This window comes from Rattus norvegicus, chromosome 2 (assembly GCF_036323735.1).
Source record: "Rattus norvegicus strain BN/NHsdMcwi chromosome 2, GRCr8, whole genome shotgun sequence".
NCBI lineage: Eukaryota > Metazoa > Chordata > Mammalia > Rodentia > Muridae > Rattus > Rattus norvegicus.
The window spans coordinates 25,841,210-25,863,664 of NC_086020.1; the positions used below are offsets into that span (position 1 = coordinate 25,841,210).

The 22,455-nt window shown below is 46.1% G+C and overlaps 1 long non-coding RNA gene across 1 annotated transcript; it reads left to right on the forward strand.

Moving 5' to 3' along the window:
- The first annotated feature begins 11,040 nt into the window (after positions 1–11,040).
- On the forward strand, positions 11,041–17,911 carry LOC134485815 (uncharacterized). The gene is made up of 2 exons (XR_010064034.1): positions 11,041–13,957; positions 16,905–17,911. It is a non-coding gene; the product is annotated as an uncharacterized LOC134485815 (long non-coding RNA).
- The last annotated feature ends 4,544 nt before the right edge of the window (positions 17,912–22,455 follow it).

Here is a 22,455-nt window from a genome sequence, read left to right on the forward strand (position 1 = left end):
ACACCAGATCCTATAGACCCCATCTCTCATGGTCACATGTACTTTGTAGAGGCATTTCAGTGTAATTATGCATTAAGCTTTCTTGTGTATCTGTGCACTGGCTGGTTTTGTATGTCAATTTGACACAAGCTAGAATGATCACAGCTCCAGATACAGCTGTGAGGCATTTTCTTAATTAGTGATTGATGCGAGAGCATCTGTACCCTGTGAGTGGGGCCACCCCTGGGCTGGTGCTCCTGGGTTCTATAAGAAGGAAGACTGAGGGGCTGGGGATTTAGCTCAGTGGTAGAGCGCTTACCTAGAAAGCGCAAGGCCCTGGGTTCGGTCCCCAGCTCCAAAAAAAAAAAAAAAAAAAAAAAGAAGGAAGACTGAGCAAGCCAGGGAAGGAAGCCAGGGAAGGAAGCCAGTAAGCAGCACTCTTTCATGGCCTCTGCATCAGCTCCTGCCTCCTGGTTCCCACCCTGTTTGAACGCCTGACCTGACTTCCTTCAATGTCGGATTATGATATGGAAGTATAAGCTGAATAAACCCTTTCCTCCCCAGCTTGCCTTTTGGCCATAGTGTTTTGTCACAGCAATAGAAACCCTGACTAAGACAACCTGGAATCGGAATGATTATTGCCTGGAAACCTTTACCTAAATTGTACCATGTTTAAATATGCTGGCAATAACCTGCCTGGTGTCAGGTTCTCCAGAAGTTTGACCCAGTTTGACTAAGAGCTTTCATTCTCACTTCTTTCCAGTTAGTTTCCCTGCCTGCTGGGAGACTGCAGGGGATGCCCCCTTCACACACACACACACACACACACACACACACACACACACACACACACAGTTGCCTTGGACATGGCATGTTGCAGAAAAGATAACTACTATAGGATACCTTTCTTGTTTTTTGTCGCCGAGTTGCTCTTGGTGATGCTTCTAATAAATAGTGCCTGTTTCCTAGTGTCCACATTAGGAAATTCACATTAGGAACTTCCTATTATTCATATGCAAAAGTAACTACTGTAAGGTGTGTCTTTGAATGGGTGACAGAGACCTCACCCCTCCTGGTTCTGATTCTGAAGTGGACAAACTCCCTTTCCCCTGTCCTTCTAATTATGATGCCCTGCTTCTTTATAGGCCCCAAAGTAATATGGACAACTGATTATTAGACTGAATGTAGCTGTCTTTTGATACTTTATGGGTTCTTCTTTCTTCTATCCTTTCAACCCCCTAACACTAAATAGGAGAGAAAAAAGGGACAGAGGGAAAGGGACTACTTCCTACTGATTAGGGGCATTAGGTTCCCTAGGGCAAGTTTCATCCTCATCATCAGGGTATCTACTTTCTTCTCCTTCTCCTTCTTCTCCTTCTCCTTCTCCTTCTCCTTCTCCTTCTCCTTCTCCTTCTCCTTCTCCTTCTCCTTCTCCTTCTCCTTCTCCTTCTCCTTCTCCTTCTCCTTCCTTCCCCTTCCCGCCCTCCCCCTTCCTCTGCACATGACTACTTAACAAACTGTAACCAACCGCAAACAAAAGCAAACAACTGACAACTGACAAACTACTCTACCTCTTAGGGCCCTGTCATTTACGTACCCCCTGAAAATCCCCAGAATTCTAATTCTCACACAATTGCAGAAACTGTCTGCCATTGGTAAAATCCACACCCTTCCTAGAGCATGAGGCAAATCACAGTCAGCAGCTGTGGACAATCTGAAACAGCCCCATATCCTACACCTGGGATTAAAACGAAAGCATATTCTGTGTTTTTTTAAAGAAACCAAAACTCCATAACATAGACTTTTGTCATTTACCGTCGGTATACAGAGGCACATGGCTCACTGCCTTGTGACTTAAATGTCTCAAGGAAGAACTAATTGGGATTGTTAACTTTTTCTAATTGCCTGAAAAAAAAGTATCCTAGGTAAGCCAAGGGTGCTTATAAGATTTGCTAATTAGGACAAAGTCAGACTTTATGAGATTTCCAGTTGAAAGTATTAATGAGTTTTGTGTGGAGTGGGGGGGGGGCAACTAGGAAAATCAAAACTAACATTAAGTTTATAGGGAAAGAAATAACTCACTGACCTACCAATATGGTCTTTAAAATAATGTGTATCAGTTTGCTTAAAAATGTAATTCTCTTTTTTTGAGATAGGATCTCATGTAACCCAGGCTAGCCTTCTGTCTTCACCTCTAAATGCTGGGATTACCAGCATGTACCTTCATACCTGGATGATAAAAATAAAAACAGAAAAGAAATTTAATCAAATGAAGACAATTTTGAGATAGATTTGGAAAGTCCTTGTTGGGCACTTTTGCGTATATTATTTTGTTCTTGGAAGAAAAAAGAAAAACAAAACCTAAGCCCGCGTACGGCAGGTCAGCATCTCCTCTGTGTTCTAGAAACTGCAAACTACTGGCTACCTGTCTTCTCTCAGAAGTACTGCCTTAGAGGCCCACACCACCTCCTGCCTGATCCACGGCTCTCAGACTTCCTCTTTCAGGCCACAGAGTCTTTCTTACAAAGTCTATGTCAAAAGCAGTTGGAGAAGAGGCTGGAACCAGATTCCTGCTTGCTCACCCACTTTCGCTATTGCTAATTAATTAGTTAATTAATTAATCTATTCGTCAGTTCGATACTATGAACTGAAATTTGACCCCGAATTCATCAACAGTGCACTTTCCAGATCAGGTTGCCTGGCTCAAATCGCATGTCTTTATGATCTCCATCTACAGTTAATAGAATTAATTTCTAAGACTCAGATCTGATCTGTCACATCCTTCTCAGAACAGTCAGGGGTCACTCTGCTTATCTTCTCATTGACAGTCCATCCCATGCCCTTCAGAGCTTTTCCAGGTAGCATTTTCCATGTAACCTCTTGATGCTACAAGCTGAGCACCAGACAGACAGCCCCACACTGGGCATTCCTGTCCACTAGCTTCTGATTGTGGTTTGCCTAAACGTCCCTGCTTCCCCTCCCCACTGTGCTATTTTACTCCTTTATGTAAACGTTGCCTCTTCGGCTAACTCTCCTCTGACTACACAGCCTTCCTTCCCCAGGCTACATGACCTATGGTCTGCCTACCCAGCTGTTGTTCCTCAAAGGCAGATACCTTACTTTATTGATCTTATTGATGTCTAAAAGTCATCAATACCACTGATTAGTCTTTATGGTTTGATATGAACTATCCCAGGCTTGAGTACTGGGATCTCGGTTGTAGCTAACAGGTGTTTGGGAGGCGATGAGATCATGGGGGCTCTGAACTGATCAATGGATTGATTCCTTGATATATTGATAAGATGTTAGTTGGAGGAAGTAGGTTTCGGGCAAACCCCAGAAAGATGTATCTTATCCTCTGTTTCTGTCCAAGCGAGCTGCTCTCTTCAGCCATATTCCCCGCTCTGACGCTCAGCCTCTGCTCAGGTCCAGTGTCAACCATAAGCTGAAACCTCAGAAACTCTGAGCCAGAAGGTTTCCTGCTTTCACCTACTTCTTTCAAGTGCTTTTCACAAAGACAAAAGGCTTAATTAACACAATCAGGAATATTAAATTGGATGTATGTATGTATGCCTGTGTGTATGTATGTATATGTGTATGAATGCATGCATCCATGCATGTATGTAGGTATGAATGTATGTGTGTATGAGTAGGAATGCATGCATGTATGTATGTGTGCATGTGTGTGTATGTATGTATAGCTTTAATACAGAGCTTACTATGTAACCCAGGCTGGAATCAAGCTCCTAGTGATCTTTCTGCCCCTGTCTCAGCTCCTGAGTACTGGGATTAGAGGCATGCACCTACATTATTTCAGGAGACCACTTCCAATTGATGGGTATTAGTTGTCTTACATGTTGTTTTGAAAAAAAAAAGCCACCTTATCTACATTCTGTGCAGACCAGAGTTTGGGGAGTGAAGGCATGCTTGCTATATTTCTTTTTTTCTGGCAGTACAAGCATAATAAACATTTGAAGTAACACATTTCTTTAAAAGAAATGAATGGATATTTTTCTTTAAATTTTTTTAAAAGATTATATATATATATATATACATATATATGTATATATATACTGTAGCTATCTTCAGATACACCAGAAGAGGGCATCAGATCTTATTACAGATGGTTGTGAGCCACCATATGGTTGCTGGGATTTGAACTCAGGACCCCTGGGAGAGCAGTCAGTGCTCTTAACCACTGAGCCATCTCTCCAGCCCTTTTCTTTAAAATTATGAAATTTCAGATTCTCGTAGTTTGGATCAAGCTTACCTCGAGTTTAGCAAAAGTTTGCAATCTGATTTTTCTGAGACTAAGGACATAATACCTTAAATGTGCCCCGTATTGACTTGATTTTTCCTAAATGGTATTGGTCTCGCACTTTGGGACTAAACTGATGTTCCAACATGTGTAGGCATGCCTTTTAGGGTGGGAGGTGACTATGTGGTGTCACTGTGAATAAAGTAGTCTGCATGAGGAATTTCTGTGACAACTGTGTAGTATCTTGACTCTGTGATGTTCAGGGGATCCAGACAGAGACTGAAGGGCTGGTTTTCATGAACGACTCGATAAGGCATGGAGCCCAAGTGGCATGATTTCAGTACAAGAAGTAAAATAAAACAAAAAAAAAAAATTGGGAAACGGGCTAATTGCTGCTCAATTGGTGGATGCAAACAGGTGTGCCCTGACTTCAGAGTCAGCATGGGGCCACCAGACTGGCCTGGCAGACTGTGGATTGCTGTATACCCCTAAGAGAGAAGGCCAGTGCTGTGTCTGGGACATCCCACAGGACCCAGGGCAGTCATAACAGTAACAGAAAAGGACCTGTCTGGGAGCAGTAGTGAGTAGTCTGTCTGTGGAAATCGCTGGTGCTACTTGTGGGACACTCATTTGGATCAAGCCAGAGATGGTGAATAGTGTGTGTTAGTACTGACTTATGGACACACTTTGTCTCTGTGTTCTGGTGAGATCTGAGACACAACTTGGGTCCTATGAGCTTTAGGGGAAACAGTCTCTGAGGAAGACAGACAACTGTTCAGAAATAGCTGCCAGAGGGACAACCTCTTCTGTCACCCACATCAGAATTTAATTAGTGTCTAACCAGACCAGACCAGTGGCATGTAAGGGACGTTTTTGTTTGAGGCGCCTGCTTTGAGAACACAGAGCATTGAGGTCCCAGGCTGGTTCAAGTCTCCCTGGGCCGTTTGATGGATGAGGTCTGTGCAGTTTGTTCCTTGTAGCAGCATGGAGCAGGATACAGGTAAGAAAGTGTTCCCGGGGCTGGGGATTTAGCTCAGTGGTAGAGCGCTTACCTAGGAAGCGCAAGGCCCTGGGTTCGGTCCCCAGCTCCGGAAAAAAAAAAAAAAAAAGAACCGAAAGTGTTCCCACTGTGGTGATCTCTAGACTTCCCTGGAGGAAGGAGGATCATCAATGTTCAAAGATTCGGTGTCAGACCGAAGTCAGACACAGCCGTTGGCATCTGCTCACCTGGCTAACAGATATTTGACATTTGCAGTATGGAAGGCGTCAAATCCTCCTGGAGAGTTGAGAGCAGGACTGACCTGGTCTTAGCAGGAGAGATCAGTCCCTCGTCTAAACCCCTATAGTTTGGGGTCCTTCCCGATGCTAGAACTACACAGCCAGAACCTTCCCCGCTGCTAAATACAGTGCGTAGGCTTCCTCCACCCTCTGGTCTTCCCGGAGTGTTCAGTCCAGCTCGTGAACCGTCCGCCCTAGCTTCTTCCCAGGTTCCAGGTTTCTCCATGGAATTCTGCAAATTCCCCAGCTCTTGACCTCTCCCCTGATCAGACATCGGGACAACGGACATTTCTCCTAATAGTGAACTCTCCTGGGCCAGACTCATTTGAAATGTGTGATGTCAGCAGGGTTCTGAGGCAGGCATTACTGCTGACTAAGCAGAAAGCCTTCTGGAAATCTCTTCGAGTTGGCCGTTATCCCATCCTCCGTTTCTCCTTTCACAGAGAAGGATGATCTGCAAAATGTCCTCTGGGCCTTCGTTATCGACGGCCTCACCAGCTGCTGCCACAGCTTTCTCCATTTTCTCAACGCTGGCAGATGCCTTTTTAAAAATTTATTTATTGTTTATTTATTTATTATTTTCCTTGAATATGCAAATATGAGGGTGGCCAGGAGGGTCCTGGAATTTTTCAGTGCAATAATGACGGGGGCTCCGTTCCCCTCATTCCAGGTGGGCAGAGCTGTCTCCAGGTGTTCTGGTCACCGGCCTTATTCGCATGGCTGCCTTCCTGCCAGCCCAGACACAGCTGAAGGAGTTCGTGTCTAAGGAGGTAGAACTGTTTGTCTATTAACTGACTATCTTGAATAAGCATGGCCTACTGGTGAGTTCCCTGTTTTGAAGAGATTTTTTTTTCCTGTTTGTTTGGTTGGTTGTTTATTTGGTTGGTTGGTTTTGTTTTTGACAGGGTCTCATGTAGCCTAGGCTGGCCTTGAACTCATTATGTAGCTGAGGATGACTCTGAACACCTGGACTTCTCCACCTCCACATTCACTGGGCTTACAGTTGTGTATTGCTACATTTAATTTATGTGGTGGGGGTGATTGAACCCAGGGCTTCATGCATGTTAGGCAGCCACTCTACTAACTGAATTACACCCCAAACCTCAGCTTCTGTGTCACAAACACTATTTTCCTGGAGTATTTCCATTGGCTGATGTATTATCTGTGGCTGTTTTCTCTGCTTTTAGGCAGGGACGGGGATGAGAGACCGCACTGCTTACACTGACACATGAAGAAAATGCTTGATACCTCCTTGCCGTCATGGTTTGTCCCTTTCTAGAAACACACAAAGCACAACCACCAGTGCATTCGATTCTACATGCCTGTCAGATTGTCGTAGTGTATAATGCGTGAGATAGTAACAAGGAACTAGGTGTGTATGAGCATGCTCACAACAGTGTCTGTCAAATTTCCAAAACTACAATTTTCACCAGGAAAAAAAAAAGGACTTTTTTTTTTCTGAATATACTGGGGTACGCCTTACAGGACTCCAAGTAGTTCTAAACTTCTAAAATACGGTGTTGAGGGGGAAATTCAAGTTACTGAATCTGTTACAGTATCAACATGCTACTTATATAAATTTGAAATGTGCAAATGTATTCTACTCGGTTGAGAATTAAGGGTATATACAAGCTAGACAATATGACAGAGGCCCGGCCGGGTGTGAGGACCCAGGTAGAAGGAACACCATGTCTACTTACGACTCTTGTTTCAAGACACAGGCATAAAAATCTGTATCTCAACCATTTTCACACAGTAAAGAGAATCCAGGAAGCAAGTCCCTCATCCACAGTCCCACTGCCTTCTATGCCACTCAGGCTGGGAGCCAATGACCTGCTGCCCAGAAATATTTTATTTGCTACTGCAGAGTTCTAAATGCCTCTGTTTGTTTGCTGAAGCACCGGGTCTCTTCAAGGTGTCAGCTCAATTACCTGGACCCTGTGTAGAACAAACGTGTGTCTTAGTTAGGATTTTATTGCTGGGAAGAGACACCATAACCACGGAAACTCTCATAAAGGAAAACATTTAATTAGAGCTAGCTTATAGTTTCAGAAATTAGTCCATTGCCATCATGTGCAGGCAAACAGTGACAAAGGAGCTGAGAGTTCTTCTTTCTTAATCAGCGGTGGTAGAAGTCGGTTGATTTTAGCTTTTGAGACCCCCCAGAGCCTGCCCCCTTGTGACGCACTTCCTCCAACAAAACCACACCCACAACGAGGCCACACCTCCAAATCGTGCCACTCCCTGTGAGCTTGTGGGAGCCATTTTTAGTCAAAGCACCACATGGAGGCAGAATATATAAGCTCCAAAATCATTACTTCTGGGAAGAAACAAAAGAAAGGGATTCAGAAGGCATTCTACTGGGTTGTAACAGCATCTGTGTTTCATCGCTTTAAAGCATAGGACACAAGTGTGACAAGATGTTACAATTTGATTAAGCACTGTGTGAGTCCACAGGCCAAGAGAAAGGTACAGAGCAGAAAAGAATCCGTTTCTTGCCAGGAAGCAAGAAAGGCTCAATACAATGGTGCATGCCTGCTAATGCCCACAGTCAGGGGCAGAGGCAGGAGGATTGTGAGCTTAAGGTGGGGTTTTAGACCAGCTTGGGCTGCATAACGTGGCCCTGTTTCAAAAAACAAAACGTTTGGGGGTGGAGAATGTGGTAGGAACCAATCTAGGTTCATTTGTCTACTGTTTTATGCCAACTCATATTTAGTAGGCACTCTAGGTGGTACATAGAAATTAAGATACCCACCTTTTTTAGAGAAGGCTTTAGAACCAGGTTTGGAAAAGGTCAGAAAAAGCTGTTGACTGGATGTAGGATATGCTCTTCTAGCTGGGCTGCCTTGTCTGGCCTCAGTGGGAGAGGATGGGCCTAGCCTTGTAGAGACTTGATGTGCCAGGGTGGAGAGATGAACAGGGACCCCACCCAATCAGAGGAGAAGGGAAGGGGAATAGGGGAAGAATTGTGGGAGGGGGTGACTGGAAGGGGGTAGTGAGTGGGATGTAAAGTGACTAGGAAAGAAAGAAAGAGAGAGAGAGAGAGAGAGAGAGAGAGAGAGAGAGAGAGAGAGAGAAGGAAAGAAAAGGAAGAGAAAGGGAGAAAGAAAGAAAAGGCCAGAAGCCAGGATAGCTTCAGAGATACAGTCGATAACCAGTTGATAATTGAGGACCCTCCAGTCCTCCCCTTAATGTCAAATGGGAGGTCTTAGCCATTTTACATTGCTATAATAAAATGCTTGCAACTGAGTAATGTATAAAGAATAGAAGTTATTGAGCTCATGGTCTGGAGGCAAAGCATGCATGGCAGAGAGCTTACCTCATAACAAAGCCCGATGGCCCATTACCATATAGGTGAACAGTATCTTTCTAACAGTAGAACCTTGAAGCCCCATTCACCTCTTCAGTGCCTAAAGAGGGTAGTCTATGTTATTACAGTTACTGTATGGAATCGCGTTTTATCACAGGGCATTTGAGGAATAAGTTCAAATCACAGCATTGAAATCCTCAGTCTTCTCTTTTCTTGTGGGATGTACTAAGAATCCCAAATGGATACCACCTTTTTATTTACCAAAGTCAGTTCTCATTGTTCATAATCCGAGTGTCTTAGGAAAGGATCATCTACTCTCACTCCTTTACTCCATGAGGAAGCTGAAGTCCAGAGGGAGCCATGATCTCTCGGGGGGATAGTATTTAATCAGCAGTCTTGGAGAGAGAAGACTCTTAAATGAAGGAGTCTGCACTGTTCCCGTCTGTCCTTATTTGATTCATCTTGCAGCTCACAGCAAAACTGGCCTGGCTTTGTCCACACCCACACTGCTCAAGGGAGGGAAAGTACAGCACAGCGACTGAAATTTCCTCTAAGTCAAATGCTAGAGGTGGCTCCCCAAAGAAAATCTCAGCCTCCAAAAACCAAGGTGGATGCTGATTGGCCGAAACTACTTTCCGGTTGAGGATTCATGGAGCTCCAAAGTTCAGTGGACTCCAGTGTTCGATGGAACATGGAGAGGGAGAGGAATCTCAGAAAGGAGGCTGTAGACTCTTCATTCTAGTTCGTGAATGGTGGCCAGTAGAGAAGTGGCAGGAAGGGCTGAGAAGGAATGGTCATTGACTGAGGAGTTCCAGGGTATCTCCCTTGCCCTCCCGAGGTAGCTTTAACCAAGGACTTGCTGGGGACATTGTGAAATTGTCCCCTGGGACCTTCTTCCTAGGTCAGAAGACTAAGGGACAATCCAGAATATTTTAGCAGAGTCTATGCATTTGACAAGTTTAGAAGGGGAGGGAGGCAAGGAGGTATTTCCAGATGCCTCTGGAGGAGCGTTCTCTCAGAAAGTGCTTGCAACACTGAAAAAAAGTCACTAAGGCAAAATGAAGCCTGTGACACCCAGACCTTTGGGAGGTGAGCTCCTTTGAGGACAAGCACAGAATCAGAAAGTATCTGTGATAAACGGGAGAACGTGGCGGGCTCGGACGGAGCTTCTGGCTCAGACCTGAGTTTCAGACCATGCAGCTGGTGCAGCTACGCACAGCTGGAGACACAAAGAAAGTCATTTCAACCAGCACAGGTCATCTTTTTTTTTAGGGCCACAGCTCTAGGGACACAAGGCAAAGCAGCGTCGTAACCTGAGTCCCGTACAAGGATATAAACCATCCCAGTCTCCTGAAGCCTGAGGGAAAATGCAAGCAAAAGTATAAACTGGGAAATCTGAACAAAGGCTTACTAACTCACCCTTGACCCCTTTGTCCACTAGCACGGCAGAAGGCAAAGACACTGTGTTGTTAACATGGCAAAAAGAAAAAAAAAGACTCTCTATGCCCTGTTCAGTCTCTTCATCAGGGAAAGGGCACAATGGCAATGTCTGTATGCTCAGTCTTTAATCCTTTTGGATGTGTTAGCTCCACACATGTTCTCACTTGGTCAACAGGCTCTGTGCCTTGACTCAGAGGACAACAGCTGAGGACAACCATTATCATTGTTGCAGTTGACAAGGTTGAGGAGGGAGAACCAACTACCAGTCTGAAACTTGATCGGAAAGAAAGAAACGGACATTAGCTGGAAGACTGCACTGATCCTGTGGATGAACTACCCTCTGAAACACACCACAGAACCATGGCTGGCTGAGAGCCAGACCACCACCTTGTTAAGGGCACCCCACAGTTGTTCCCTTAAATATCTTGATGTGAAAGCACTTTGTGGACTGGTGGGCTCACTGCAAACTGTTCCCTCCCCTCACTCTTGGCATTGGGGCGACAGGGACGCCCCACCAAGCTCTGCCCTTTTTTGATGTTTTGTTTTGTTTCTGCGAGGAAGAGCTTCATTCATGATATAACTCTGGCTGGCTTGGAATTCACTCTGTAGAATAATAGCCTGGCCCCAAACTTGTAGCCATGCTCCTGCCTCCGCTTCCTGGGTGAGTTATAGACACTCAATGTGGCATTTATAATTTAGTTTGTATTACTTCTTTTTTTTTTTTTTTTTTTTTTTTTTTTTTTTTTTTTTTTTTTTGAGCTGGGGACCAAACTCAGGGCCTTGCGCTTCCTAGGTAAGCGCTCTACCACTGAGCTAAATCCCCAGCCCCGTATTACTTCTTAATTAGCGGTGGGTCTGTTCATATCTGTCTAGACTACTTACAGAGCTTATGGAATGTTTTTATATAGCGAGGGAATTTGTTGTGATGACTTACAGTCTGTAGTCCAACTCCCCCAACAATGGTCAGCTGTGAATGGGAAGTCCAAGAATCTAGTAGTTTCTTAGTTCCACGAGGCTAGCTGTTTCAGCTTTTCTTCTGTAGAACTTAGATTCCAACAGATGTGCTGGCAAGTAAATGCAAGCAAGCAGAGCAAATCTTTCTTCTTCCAATGTCCTTATGTAAGTCTCCAGCAGAAGGTGTGGCCCAGATTAAAGGTGTGTACCACCATGCCTGGATCTGGGACTTGATTTGTCCCAGGCTGACATTGAACTCAGAAATCTCCTTGCCTTAGTCTCCTGGGATTAAAGACATGTACTACCTTGCCTGGGCCTAAGCTTTTCATGGCCACTATGCCTCAAGATCTCCATGCCAAGATCCATGTCAGAAACTTGGATCTCCCAGCCTCAAGATCTGGATCACAGGTGAGCCTTCCAATTCTGGATTAGTTCATTCCAGAAATAGTCAAGTTGACAACCAGAAATAGCTACTACAAGATACCATGAAGTATAGAAAACACGTGGATATGGGATTACTTACAAAAGGCAGTGTCTACCATTGCTATCCTAGAGCCTAGGAAAGCCAGAATGTGGAATCTAGACCTAATCATACAGGCATGTGACGACACTGGCGAGGGTCCTTGACCATACAAAGATTCCATTGCCCTTCTAAGGAAAACACGAGCCATCTTCCCTAAATATAGGCCATTCAGGCAGCTCCAGGGCCTACACTGAAAGACCCCAGCTTAGCAGCAGTAACGCCATTTTGCAAGGCTGTACTTAAGATGACTGGTTCAGGGAAAGGTTAGAACACTGAGTACACAGCGGCTGCCAAGCAGGATGTGTTTGGTTGAAGGCCTGGCAACAGGACGACTTCGGTTGAGCACCTGACAATGAAAAAAAAGCCCCGAGAGAGGTCCCACACCCTGGTGGGGGGCCGAGTCAGTCGTTATGTTCCAAGAAGGTAGCTAAGAAACTTGCCCCCGGGCTGAACCCTTGGGGGGCCGAGTCAGCCGTTATGTTTCTGGAAGGTAGCTAGGAAACTTGCCCCCGGGCTAAACCCTTGCCATATTAGAATCCACCAATTATATCCCTGTAACCATACATCTGCTTCTGTATGCTTGCTTCTGCTCCCCAAAATCCTATAAAAGCCCATCCTTGGTTCCGTGGGGCGCGCCAGTCCCCCGAGTGACTGAAGCGCCCGCAGGTGCCTGTGCCTGTGTATCCCAACAATAAACCAAATCCTCTTGCTGATTGCATCCTGTGGTGTCTCGGTCTGGTCTTTGGAGTTGGAGGGTCTCCATCCCGAGGGAAAGTTCTCCCTGAGAGCTTTTCATTTGGTGCATTGGCCGGGAAAGGAGATCCTCCACCCAGGGACCACCGACCACCCACTGGGAGGTAAGCCGGCCGGTGTCTGTCTGTCTGTCTGATTTTGTCTCGTTCTGCCTTATTCTGTCTGTTCTGTGAGCGCTCAGCCAGGTCTGTTCTGTGAGCGCTCAGCCAGGTCTGTTCTGTGAGCGCTCAGCCAGGTCTGTTCTGTGAGCGCTCAGCCAGGTTGTTTGGAATTTGGGCGGGACGAAGAAGGAGCTGACGAGCTCGGACTTCTCGCCCCGCAGCCCTGGAAGACGTTCCAAGGGTGTTGGGGCCCGACTTTTCGGGGCCCAATCTGGGAGAGGAGAAAGATCCGGACTAACAGCACCTCTGTCTGTATTTTTGGCTTTCAGAGGGCCCCGGACCTTTGCCACCTCCATCTGACTTTTTGCTTTCAGTTTGGTACCAAAGCCGTGCAGCACGCCTGTCTGTTGTTTGTTTGACTGTTGGTGTTGTTTGTTTTCTCTGTGTTCTAATCTTCCTTAGAACTAACATGGGACAGTCCCTAACAATGCCCCTAAGTCTCACTCTTGATCATTAGAAAGACGTCCACGACCGGGCACACAACCAGTCCGTCGAGGTTAAAAAAGGAAAATGACAGACTCTCTGCACATCCGAGTGGCCCACTTTCGGAGCGGGATGGCCAGTGAATGGCACATTTAATAAGATCATTATTTTACAGGTTAAAGATCGGGTCGTCCACGGACATCCTGACCAGGTTTCTTATATTATCACTTGAGAGAGTCTCGCCTTAAACCCCCCCCCCCCGGGCGGAACCCTTCGTGGACCCGAATTGGCCTCCCCTCAACCCCCAGCCTGTCCCCTCGGCCCCGCCCGGTCCGCCGGCCACGTCTTCCTCTCTCTACCTTTGTGAAATCAGAGCCTTCTAAGAAACCTGTCCTCCCGGCAGACCCAAACTCCCCTCTCACAGATCTTCTCTCTGACAGGCCCGGCTGAAACGGAGGAGGCAGAGCCGCCGGCCAGATCAGTTGCTGGGCCACAGTCTGATAAGGGTTTCTCCCCTGTCGCAGGGAGATTGCACAATAAGCGCGAGGTGATGCCAGATTCAACCTCCCAGGCTTTCCCACTTAGACAGGGAACCGGTGGCCAGACCCAATACTGGCCGTTTTCAGCAGCTGACATTTACAATTGGAAACAACACAACCCTTCTTTCTCCAAAGATCCGGTGGCACTCACCGACCTAATAGAATCTGTTTTACTTACCCACCAGCCTACTTGGGATGACTGCCAACAGCTCTTACAGGCCCTCTTAACCTCAGAAAAAACAAAGAGTGTTCCTAGAGGCCAGAAAGCATGTTCTGGGAGATGATGCTCGTCCCACCCAGCTGCCTGAGGACCAAACTGGGATTTTAATACAGCTGAAGGTAAGGGACACCTACGCCTTTATCGCCAGTTGCTTCTAGCGGGTCTCCAAGGGGCTATATGACACCCTACTAATTTGGCTCAGGTAAAACAGGTATTACAGGAAGCAGGGGAAACTCCCTCTGCCTTTCTAGAGAGACTTAAGGAGGCCTACCGTATGTACACTCCCTATGACCCAGATGACCCAGGACAAATGATGAGTGTCTCTATGTCCTTCATCTGGCAGGCTGCTCCAGATATCAGGACTAAGTTACAGAGGTTAGAAAATTTACAGGGCTATACATTACAGGATTTACTTAAAGAAGCTGAAAAGATTTTTAATAAGAGAGAGATAAAAAAAAAAAAATTGAGTCGAATCTTGGCCGCCGTAGTTCAGGGCCAAGAAAGAAAGGGAGATAGGGGGGGAGCTCGAAAGGGGCTAAAGCTGGATAAAGATCAATGTGCCTATTACAAAGAGAAAGGGCACTGGGCCAGAGAGTGCCCCAAGAAGCCTGGCGGACCCCGAAAGCCTCGACCACGAACCTCCCTCTTGGCTCTAGATAAAGATTAGGGAGGTCAGGGCCAGGAGCTCCCCCTGAGCCCAGGGTAACGCTTAAAGTTGGGGGGCAGCCGGTTACTTTCCTGGTAGACACAGGAGCCCAGCATTCAGTCCTCACTCAAGCTTCAGGACAACTCAGCGACCAGACGGCCTGGGTACAAGGAGCTACTGGTGAGAAACAATACCGATGGACTACGGACCGCTGGGTTCAGCTGGCTACTGGTAAGGTGACCCATTCCTTCTTACATGTTCCGGACTGCCCGTACCCTCTGCTGGGCCATGACCTGCTCACCAAACTAAAAGCACAAATTCATTTTGAGGAAGGAGGGGCCCAAATAACTGGCCCCCACGGAACTCCCCTTCAAGTTCTAACCCTATGAACCGGGACAGGACACTGGCTTGGACAGAGACTGGTGGGATGGGGTTGGCGCTCCAACAGCCCCCCTTAATTATACAGTTAAAGGCCACTACAACTCCAGTCTCCATAAAACAATACCCCCTGTCACATAAAGCTTATCAAGGTATAAGGCTTCACATTACGAGGCTTCTAGATCAAGGCATCCTAGTCCCCTGCCGGTCGCCTTGGAATACGCCTCTTCTGCCTGTTAAGAAACCCGGCACTGGAGATTATAGGCCAGTACAAGACTTGAGAAAGGTCAACAAGAGGATAGAAGATATTCATCCGACTGTTCCAAACCCTTACAATTTGCTCAGTAACTGTTCATCGATGAGAAACAGGGGTATGCTAAAGGGGTCCTAACACAAAGGTTGGGACTCTGAAAACGCCCTGTGGCCTACCTGTCTAAGAAATTGGACCCTGTGGCCTCCGGCTGGCCACCGTGCCTAAAGATGGTGGCTACTATTGCTGTCCTGATCAAGGACGCTGAAAAATTGACTTTGGGACAGCCACTCACCATCCTAGCACCCCACGCAGTGGAGGCCTTGGTAAAGCAGCCCCCAGACCGCTGGCTCTCTAATTCTCACACCAAGCCTTGTTACTGGATGCAAAACGGGTTCAGTTTGGGCCCGTAGTCGCCCTCAATCCTGCCACCTTGCTTCCTCTACCAGAGGAGACAAAACAGCATGACTGCCTACACGGATGACAACAGCTTCTTGGCAGAGGGAGAGCGAAAGGCTGGAGCTGCGGTCACTACGGAGGACAAAGTGATTTGGGCGAAAGCCCTGCCTGCTGGTACCTCCGCACAACGGGCTAAACTCATAGCCTTGACTCAGGCGTTCAAGATGACAAAAGGTAAGAGGCTAAATATATATACAGACAGCCGTTATGCCTTTGCCACGGCACACATCCACGGGGAGATCTACCGGAGGCAGGAGCTGCTCACATCTAAGGGTAAAGATATTAAAAATAAGGCTAAAATTCTGGCCCTCTTAGAAGCCCTATTCTTGCCCAAAAGACTGAATATTATATATTGTCCAGGACACCAGAAAGGGCACAACCCAGAGGCACGAAGAAACCGGCTGGCCGATGCCACGGCATGAAAAGCGGCCATGAGCAAACAAATCTTGCCCTTAAATAGCCCAGACCAACCCACGCCCCCACCAGTGGGACAAACCAGTTGGGTTTATGCCCATGAGGACATAGAGCTCCTAGAAAAAATGGGGGCCATCTACCACCCTCAACTAAAACAGTGGGTCTACAAAGGAAAGACAGTTATGCCAATAAAAATGACTTTTGAATTGATCTCCTTTTTACATAAATTAACCCATTTGGGGTTTAAGAAGATAAAAACCTTACTAGATCGGGAAGAGATAAATCTGTGTTTTTTGAATCGGGACAAAGCGATACAAAAGGTGACTGAGAGTTACAAAGCGTGCGCTCAGGTTAACCTGGGAAGGACCATGATTGGACAAGGAGTTCGTCCTAGGGGACACCGTCCCGACATCCATTGGGAAATTGATTTTACTGAAATTAAACCAGGTATATATGGATACAAGTATCTCCTAGTGTTTATAGACACCTTCTCAGGATGGGTCGAAGCCTTCCCCACAAAGCACGAGACTACAAAAATGGTCACCAAGAAGCTCCTCGAGGAAATCTTTCCCAGGTATGACATGCCTCAAGCGTTGGGGTCGGACAACGGGCCCGCTTTCGTCTCCCAAGTAAGTCAGTTGGTGGCCAAATTGCTGGGGATTGATTAAAAATTACATTGTGCCTATAGACCCCAGAGTTCAGGTCAGGTAGAACACATAAATAGAACAATTAAGGAGACTTTATCCAAACTAACGCTTGCAACTGGCTCAAAGGATTGGGTGGCCCTCCTTCCCCTAGTTCTATATCGGGCCCGGAATACCCCGGGCCCCCATGGTCTAACTCCTTTTGAAATAATATATGGAGCACCACCCCCATTTGTCCATTTCTTTGATTCAAACATTGCTGATTTTGCTGACAGCCCTTCTCTGAGGGCCCATTTACAGGCCCTACAGATTGTGCAGAGAGACGTTTGGAGACCTTTGGCCGCTGCTTACCAGGACAAGCTTGAACATCCGGTGGTGCCACACCCGTTCCAGATTGGAGACACCGTGTGGGTGCGCAGACACCAGACCAAGAATCTCGAGCCACGGTGGAAAGGACCCTACACCGTCCTCCTGACTACCCTGACCGCCCTAAAGATAGACGGAGTCTCGGCTTAGATCCACGCACCACACGTCAAGGCAGTCCGGTCTGAGGAATTGACTAATCACAACACTACACCCCAGACATGGAGAGTTCAGCGCACTCCAAACCCCTTAAAGTTAAAACTCCTACGTGGCTCCTCCTAGCCCTTTTGTGGCCTAGAGTCAGTGGGGGAATAAGCCCCCACCAGACAGAAATTTCTTGACCAAGTCGAGTGAAAGATTTCACTCAAAGTTAACAAAAAAAAATGGGGGAATGAAAGACCCCAGCTTAGCAGCAGTAACGCCATTTTGCAAGGCTGTACTTAAGATGACTGGTTCAGGGAAAGGTTAGAACACTGAGTACACAGCGGCTGCCAAGCAGGATGTGTTTGGTTGAAGGCCTGGCAACAGGACGACTTCGGTTGAGCACCTGACAATGAAAAAAAAGCCCCGAGAGAGGTCCCACACCCTGGTGGGGGGCCGAGTCAGTCGTTATGTTCCAAGAAGGTAGCTAAGAAACTTGCCCCCGGGCTGAACCCTTGGGGGGCCGAGTCAGCCGTTATGTTTCTGGAAGGTAGCTAGGAAACTTGCCCCCGGGCTAAACCCTTGCCATATTAGAATCCACCAATTATATCCCTGTAACCATACATCTGTTTCTGTATGCTTGCTTCTGCTCCCCAAAATCCTATAAAAGCCCATCCTTGGTTCCGTGGGGCGCGCCAGTCCCCCGAGTGACTGAAGCGCCCGCAGGTGCCTGTGCCTGTGTATCCCAACAATAAACCAAATCCTCTTGCTGATTGCATCCTGTGGTGTCTCGGTCTGGTCTTTGGAGTTGGAGGGTCTCCATCCCGAGGGAAAGTTCTCCCTGAGAGCTTTTCAACACCAGTTCTGAGCCAGCAATTGTCCATCCTCCCTTCTAAGCCTCTGTGTGGATAATCTCTTGTTGACAAGTGTCTGGCTAAAAATGGCTCAGGATTTACCAATGGGAATGAGGAAAAGAAAAAAACTGAGCAGGCATCTACAGACCTACTTGCCACTTTCCATTGGCCGGGCACCTTGGAATGACCCTGAGAAGATCCCGAGGTCTCATCCATGCCCTGTGCACCTGGAGAGCCAAGACTGATCTGCCGCCTGCATGACAGCTGGACACGTTCACAGAGAAAGTGTGGTTTTGAGAAATAGGTATTTCTTGCAGTGTTAGAAAAGGAAGCAGTGTGTAATCTCACCGAGAAGCTTTGTGGCCATTTCAGTTTCATCTCTCACACCGGAGTTTCAAACAAATCCTTCCTTGACACAGCCTAACTGGGCATATGAGTGAAGCCACTCTCTGCTTAAGAGGAGTGAGCCTGGAGCTGCCCCTTTTACTGCTTGGATCGTAGAAGAGCCAGGCAGGAGTGTGCACCCCCATACTGTGCAGTAGTTCTCTCCAGAAGGTGGGATGGGGTGAAACTTATTTCTTCCTTATATTGTTCTGTATCAGTCGAATTTGGGGGGCAAGCTTGGGTTACTTGATAATTAAATAAACTATACATCCTTGTCCATAACGACAAGGCTCTTTTGTGTTCCCCATATATACAGGCAGCCTGATCTCCAGGTCAACAGAGACGAACCAACAAGACCCTGCTCATAAAGCAGAAGGACCATCTTGCCTTTTCACATTCACCTCTCACTGTCTGTGGTTGATTTTAGTATTTCGGAGCAACTTATTTTCAAATATTCAATATTGTGAGTGCACTCTCCCCATGAATCGAAGTTCTCTGTCTTCTCTCTCCATCCCCAGAGTAGAGCTGCTCTTTAGTAGATGGATTTCCTTCTAGATCTTGCTTTATTTCCTTCTAGAACTATCTGTCGTGCACGTGCTCACAAGTACCCAGAGGCACACACAGTAGTGCCTCCTTTTGCTCTCCTCCCAAATGTCCTAAAATACCTTATTTTGGGGCCCTGGAACTGCATATAATTTTTTGCTCAGCAATCTATCTTGAAGGTCTATATATTCAGTACCTTTTTCTTCTAAAGAGCCATGCAGTATTCCAAAGTAGAGTCAGTACTTGTCAATGGTTAGAAATTCAGATGGCTTCCCATATTTCACTGTCACAAGAGGGGAGCACCTTTGGTATGAGTTCTTATGTGTGAGGTATTTCTTACGGGTAGCTACTGAGAGGAAAAATCACTGTGTCAGGCAGTGCAGGAATTTCATTTTTTATTAGGTACTGCCAGGTTGCTCTTCATAACAGCTCCCCTAATAATTTAGTTCCCCAGCATTATGTTGGCATGCCTGTATGCTGACCAAATCCAGATAATAACAAACTTCCTAACTCTTGCCAATCTGACGTGATGCGAGTATTGCTTTAATATTTTATTTGATTATTAGTATGGTTGAGTACATTTTTATTGGGTTTATTTGCACTTTCTCTCTTATTAATTGCCTATATTTATATTTCCTTTTTCTCTGTGTGTGGGAGGGTTCTATAGATTCTTTAAATATTTTAGATAATAATCTGTTGTCACTCAGATGTATTATAAAAGCTATTCTTAAGGTATTGGATTTCTCAGCTGTATGAGTAATGTCTTTCGTGCTTTAGAGAAATGTTGTTTTAAATGGAGTCAAACCCATCCATTATTCCAAGAATTAGTTTCTACTCGCTCAAAAAAAAGTTTGTGGATTCACATTATATTTTTTGTCTTTCTTGTCACAACTACTTCTGCTTGCTTCATGTTGGTAATCTGATCAAAATGCATGTATAAAATTGTAAAAGAAAAAAACTCAAACCCACATTTTATGCATATATGAAATTATCAAAAAAAAAAGGAAAAACAAAGAGAATATAAATACAAGAGAACACAGCCACATCACCAAGAAGTCCTACCCAGGCTGAGCCACGACTTTATGAAGCTCTGTTTCTGGAGTCTGGCCATGAGTTACCTTTGACCTCTTTCTCTATATTCCCACACCTCCTAGAAACACATGGGGCAGGCTAGAGGCAGTGAATGGTCTACCTCCAAGGAAGGTTACACCCTTTCCTTCTGGAGGGAACGTTGATAGTCTCCATCTTGTGAGAGTCTTCTGTGGGTAATCTGTTCTGATTTCAAGATGGACGTGGCACGCCCAGGAGACAGTGTTCCACAAGACCCCAATAGCTGCCTGACTTAATCCTCACTCTCAGGGAGACAGTCCTTCCTACCTCTCTGATACAAGACTGGAAGACACTGATCCCTGTTCCCTGTGAATATGGGCTTCTTCAGAAAGTCTTTGTAGGTATGACCAAGCTAAGTCGAAGTATACTACGGTAAAACTATCCTTGTCTTAGTTTTTGTTGCTGTGACCAAATGACCTGGGGAAAAATCAATTTAAGCGAGAAAGAATACATTTGGCTCACCATTCCAGGCTACAGTGCAGAAATGCTAAAGAGACGGCAAGCCAGTCAAAATTACACTGCATTTGCAGTGAAGAATACAGAACAGTGAGTTACTGGATACTTCCAAGTGCCTAGTCTGTGTTTTCTGTTCTTATATAAACCGGGATTCAGGGAATGGTGTCGCCCACAGTGGATGGATCTTTCTATAATCAAAGAGACAGACCCACAACAAACCAATCTAGATAATAATCCCTTGTGGGTTGCCCTGGGGCTGTTTGTATTTTGATCCTAATTACGCTTCCCCAAGAGGGTGGCCTAGGATGAGGAGTGAAACACTACTCGAATATCTTCATTGGAACCTTCTCCCCATTTTAACTTGTAAAATAAAGGCTAGAGCCCATGATTGGTCAGGGGAAGGGAAGGTGAACCTGAAGAGTTAGGGGGAGAGAGAGGAAGGAAGAAGGGGAAGGAGGAGGAGAATCAAGACTGAGAGGGAGAAGGATGACCAAGATACAAGTGGTCTTGAATTGCCAAGGTAGTTATGTATATTTCTTAAGGGATGGATTTCTGTAGGCAAATTTATCTTATCTAGGTGGGCAGTTTATATCTTTATCAACTGGTTGTGAGTTTATTGTGTGGGTGTATCGTGGATTGAATTAGTATATAAATCTCACTGTTGGGTTGCAGTTTGTTGAGTCTTGACTTTGCTGGGTAGCTGGAACCGGATAGCTCTCATCTAGCAGAGAACAGCTGGGAGAGATACTAACCAGAGATAAATTATAGTTAGTTCCATTTAGCCCCACGGGTGCCGGAACTAACACTAGGCACCAGCCTGGGTCGGAGAATACTTGGGGGCAGAGTGGAGCTGCTGAGATGAAAACGCCCCGCAGTGCCATGTGGCTCTACGGTTGCTGGCACTAGGGAAGGATAAAGGTTTAGCCAATTTTTTAGTATTTACTGCAACAATCCCTCATTGAGACTCATTTCCCAGGTGATTCTAGACTGTGTCAGTTTAGCAATTAAAACCAACCCTAAGTTCAGGGTCTGCATCCTGGTTTTAAAATGTGGAATGTAGACACCAGCCTCTCCCTCCATGTATGCTTACACCATCAAGTGCGTGCAGCCATTTGCACACACAGGGATACGTATGCACGCACACACACACACACACACATACACACACACATATGTACATGCACCACACACATGTGCACACACACTCACACTTGTACGTATGTACTCGCACTCATGTGCATGCACACACTCACATGCTTACACACAATTAGGAAATGTTTGGACTCCTTACCCCCCTTTCCTAGTATATTATGTTCTGTAATTTATTTATTTAGCTTTTGTCCCTCCTCCTTCTGTAAAACTGAAGCTCTGTGGAGAATCCCATGCATCCAAACGAGGATGTGGAATGTGACAGACACTGAACACTGTGTGAGTGGTCAGACGGGGACCTCTTCTGTCCTTCGGCATAACTTCCCAGGTATGCAGGATGGATGCTAACGGGCTCAGTGTCATTTTCCTCCCTCGGTTTGATAAGGACAAGGTGCCAGAGAGAAACTGAGCGAATTCTCTGCTTCTGGGGCAGACTGTCTATCCCCATCACCAGAGCAGGTGTCTCTCAGAGTTGAGGATGGGTCTGTGGTCATCAGAGAAAAGGGAACCAAATGGCATGGGAACCCCAGTCTTGCAATTTGAATGGTGTCACTATTATGTCTTGGTGCTATTGTGGGCTCTTACATTTGAAGATAAAGTGGAAACCATTTTATTTTCGAAGTGAATTCATTGAGGCCTGGGGTTCTAACCATTCACCTGCACATCCTGTTCTGACTCGGCCACCTCAAGCGAGGGAGTGCATTTATTTTTGCCTTTGTCTCTGTGTGGTGTTCCCACTGTGTCTCTTCCAAAGGCATTAGGATGTCCTGAGGGAATGACAACAATGATCTTAAACGGGAACATATTTGAGGTTTGACTTCAACCT